Below are 5068 nucleotides of genomic sequence, written 5' to 3'. Positions count from 1 at the left end.
TGGGCTGGTGCACCTCCACACCCAGCCCAAGGCGCAACCTAAGAGGAGAGGGGGCAAACCCTAGGCGCAGGAGAGTCCCAAGGCCCACCTAGGGCGCCGCCCCCCCTCTCCCTGCCCTGGCCACATCACCTCCCATATGGGAGGGCTTCCGCACCACCTAGGGTGGGAACCCTAGGGGTGGCGCACCCCCTCCCCTCCTCCTATATATAGAGAGGGTTTGGGGGTTGTTGGACACACGGTTTTCCATCTCTCTCGGCGCAGCCCTACTTCCCTCCTTCCTCCGCTCCCACGGTGCTTGGCGAAGCCCTGCCGGGAGACCTCGTCTCTCCATCGACACCACGCCGTCGTTCTGCCGGAGATCATCCCCAACCTCTCCCTCCTCCTTGTTGTATCAAGGTGCGGGAGACGTCACCGGGCTGCACGTGTGTTGAACGCGGAGGTGCCGCGGTTCAGCACTAGATCGGAATCACACCGTGATCTGAATCGCCACGAGTACGACTCCATCAACTACGTTCTAGCAACGCTTCCGCTTAGAGATCTTCAAAGGTATGAAGATGCACTCACCCCTCTCTCGTTGCTGGTCTCTCCATAGGAAGATCTGAATATGGCGTAGGAAAATTTTGAATTTATGCTACGTTACCCAACAGTGGCATCCGAGCCAGGTTTTCTATGCGTAGATTCTATGCACGAGTAGAACACAAAAGGTTGTGGGCGCTGATTTGTCAATTGCTTGCTGCTACTAGTCTTATTCTTTTCCGGTGGTATTGTGGGATGAAGCGGCCCGGACCGACCTTACACGTACGCTTATGTGAGACATGTTCCACCAACAAACATGCACACCGTGCATAAAGGTGGCTAGCGGGTGTCTGTCTCTCCCACTCTAGTCGGATTGGATTTGATGAGAAGGGTCCTTATGAAGGGTAAATAGCTTTGGCATATCATCGTTGTGGCTATCACGTAGGTAAGATGGCATTCTTGCTAGAAACCCAAATCAGCCACGTAAAACTTGCAACAACAATTAGAGGACGTCTAACTTGTTTTTGCAGGGTTTGACATGTGATGTGATATACCCAAAGTTGTGATGTTACATGTGTGATGTATGAGATGATCATGTTATTGTAATAGGATTCACAACTTGCGTGTCGATGAGTATGACAACCGGCAGGAGCCATAGGAGTTGTCTTAATTTACTGTATGAGATGCAATGCCATGTGTTTACTACTTTTACTTCATTGCTAACGGTTAGCTATAGTAGTAGTGGTAGTGGTAGTTGGCGTGACGACTTCACGGAGACACGATCATGGAGATCATGGTGTCACGCCGGTGACAATGATGATCATGTGATGTGTAACGACCAAGATGCGGTCCTTTCCGATCTGGGGGTCGAGGCCCCCGAATAGGAAAGAAGCGCATCTAAGCGTTTCGCAAGCAAGTAACATAGCACAAAATAATAATACAAGTAGACAATTCGGGATTCAACTGTCTTCTTATTAATAACTCAGAGTACAACACAGATACAGACAAGGTAGTTCCGGTATGGACTACAGAACATGGAAATTGCTACGCTACCATGCTGCAGGCCCACGATCACGACCACGGCTCGGTCCTCTGGATAGTTCACGTAAAGGCGGTCTGTCTCCTCGTCGTACTGCCACGTCAGCTGGGTGCCATCGGGATCATCTGTCTCTGGGGTACCTGTACCTGCTGGGAGTTTCGGAGGAATCCGTGAGCCACGGGGACTCAGCAATCTAAGACCTTGGTGCCAGAACTAGTCATGTTATTGGGTAAGGTATGGGTGAAGTGTATCAGGCTGCAGTTACCTATGTTTGAACAAGTGGCTAACTTACGCAAAGTAGAAGGGAAGGTGGTCTACACTAACGGTCGGATTTACTTGATCACTAAGTGACCCTGAACACCTACCAACGGCATTCATAACCCCACCGTGTTCCCGACCGAAGAGAGATCTTCGAAGGGACAGTCACGGTTACGCACACAGTTGGCAGTTTATTAGTTTATGTTTAAGTTCTCTAATACCGGATGTTAACAAAATATTCCAAGTTGCCACATAACCGCGGGCACGGCTTTCCGAAAGATTAAACCCTGCAGGGGTGCTCCAACTAGTCCATCACAAATGAACACAGGCCGCAAAGGCATCCTCTATCATGAATCTCGTGATCTCGTCGGATTCCTTAGAGGAAAACCTCAACTCTGGGGGAACCCAAAGCTTCACTGGGATTCCTATACGCAAGATATACCGCTAAGGTAAGACAAGGCTAGCAGGACCTCCTCACGTGTCGACAACCCTGATAAGAGCCGCGTATCTCAGTCTCACGACACGCCAGATGAGCACAGCGTACGGTGGCCTGATAGACATCTCCCGAGTTGCCCCGGGTTGGCCCCGCACAAGACTCTAGTTTGGACCAACACTCATGAGGAGCACTGGCCCGGGTTGTTGATTAGAATCCTTAGGGTAGCTATTCCTATGCAGTTTATTATTAAGTGATTAGCAAATTAACACCAATGTTGGGTCCTGCCGGACAAGCCTTAGCACTACGCGATTTATCAAGGGGGTCCCCATAACAACCCCGAACGTGTTAGGAGCGATCATTATGGAATCAAACACCGGTAACCGGTAACTAAGGCGGCAATAACGGAACAAAGCACCCGGCAAAAGGCTAGGCCTCCCGTCATTTACCAAGTATATAGGTGCATTAATTAAATAACAGAATTTAAGATAATGATATCAAGCTCATGTTATCACATGAGGCAAAGCACCTGCAACTAACAAAGCTAACATTGGTAGTTGAGCAAGCCTACTTAGCCACACAAGTTTGCTAGGAAGGAGTACGGTGTTTGGGGCTCATGGCATATGAAGAGGCAATTTAATTTCAGTGGTAGGCAGCGAGCAATATGACATGGAAAACGAAACTAGCATAACAAGTCTAGAGATGGAATCAAGGTCATATCATCTTGCCTGTGATATCCTCAGCTTGGAATGGTTCTGGATCGTCCTGCACGTACTCTCCTGACTCCACGTATTCGTTCTCCGATCCCAGTGCTACCCAACATAAGAATAACAGCCAATGAACAGCAGCACCACAATATGCAACAATCACATGATGCATGAGATGAAATTTGAACATGCACCACTATTCTATCACTAGCACAAGCAAAATAAACTACTGCAATTTTCTGGACAGAACTGAACACTAAGCTATTTTGACATGTATGAGAATGACATGAACAGATGTGGCTCGTGAAAACGGTGCAAAACCATATAAAGAACATAGCAAACGGAGCTACGGATCAACGGGAAACAACGGAACAAGATATGAAGCTCTACGTGAAAGATTCCACACCACACTCTCAATTGGCACAAATCTGGTATTCCCAGGTTGCCAAGACATGTAACAACCCAACATGAATGAAATGGAGCAAGGTAGAACACCACAACATCAATTAAGCACATACTTTGACCAAAATGGCAAAACTACATGATCTGCCATAATCTGCATCTTAGCTCTTTGGGAGCTGCATGCAACATAGCTACAGGTCTTCAAACATGACAAATAATATATGTGGTTGTTGCCAACCAAGAACACTACAAGCACCAGCAATAATCACAGCAAAAGGAATTAAACTCTAGAAGATACAAGACCACAAACTTTCCCAAAACCATCAGATCTCAGGGACTTCGTGAAAATTCCTGTACCTGAGTTTCTGTCTCTGTTCTGAAGCTTTTTGACAGCAATCAAAACACAACCTACTGGATTCCAAATGACTTGAAATTTGATAGGGAGTTTCACAAACACATCAGGTTCAAAATCTTAGCACTGATATAAGGCCAGTTCTCAACAGAATGACCAGCACATCCTCATCTATAGGGGAAGAAAATGTTTCCAGAATCCCAGACTAAGTGAAATTTCAGGGTTCACTAATCTGGAATTTTTCAGCCACATGCCCACTTTGTCTAGGCATAGTTTGCACACACATTACACCAAGTGATGGTTGACACCACTATAGTGTAGAGCAAAACCCCTACTTCTATCACACTAAAACTCATGCCCTTGGGCTCCACCTATACCATGGAATCAAGGATCAAACTTTCAACAAAACTGAACATGCACCCCATAAAGTACCCTACTAAGATAACAAATACATAGGTTGAGTTCATGTGCACAATGACAAAGTGACATGGGGGTTTGAACCCCATGTTTGTGTCATGCACATCAACAACACCCTCACATCTACCACACTACCACTAGCAACAAGCACAACCATTAATATAACTCCTATGCTAACAAGAGAGTATGCGCTCCCTCACATATGGGCATGTGATGGTACACACTCTCACCTGCACCACAAGGGACACCCTTGGAGTCATGTCACCCTTAATATGCAACCCCCTCATAAGAATCTATCCATGCTTAACTAGCAAACTCCACCTACACATGCTAATCATAGCTAGCAACCTAGTGCATCACATACACACCAAATACATGTGGTGAGGGGGAGACATCCACACCCATAACCACACCCCACTAAATCTATACATGCAAATAAAACTACAAGCACTACATAGCCCACACTAAAGCTCATAACATGTGGCTACACATGCTGCCCTAGTGCAAACTCACACACCTTAAAGCACACCAACTTACAAGTAACAAAACAAATTACACAATCTCCTACCAAGTGTATCTACACACCACAAAAGTGCAATCATAATAGGTTTTCACAAGGCTAGAAAAACCCCATCTATCACTTTACTAGTGTGCAAAACACACACAAAGCAATCTGTACCTAGCTACACTAGCAGGAAAAAGAACTAAAAGGCCACTTTGTCTAAGAGTTAGAAAACAGAAATAGAAAGTAAAAGAAAAGACAAAAAAAATGCAACAGGGGCTCCTGGGAATCGAACCCAGAGCCTCTGGTGACCAGCAACATCACCAAGCCACTACACTACTGCCACTTTGTCGACAGGGTAGGGGAAGTAACAGGGTAACCCGTTCCTGTGGTCACTGTGCAGTTAATTCAACAAAACAAAAGAGTGCCGAGGGGGGATCGA

The sequence above is a fragment of the Hordeum vulgare genome, chromosome 5H (genome assembly GCF_904849725.1).
Source record: "Hordeum vulgare subsp. vulgare chromosome 5H, MorexV3_pseudomolecules_assembly, whole genome shotgun sequence".
NCBI lineage: Eukaryota > Viridiplantae > Streptophyta > Magnoliopsida > Poales > Poaceae > Hordeum > Hordeum vulgare.
Note: the sequence above shows the minus strand (reverse complement) of the source record.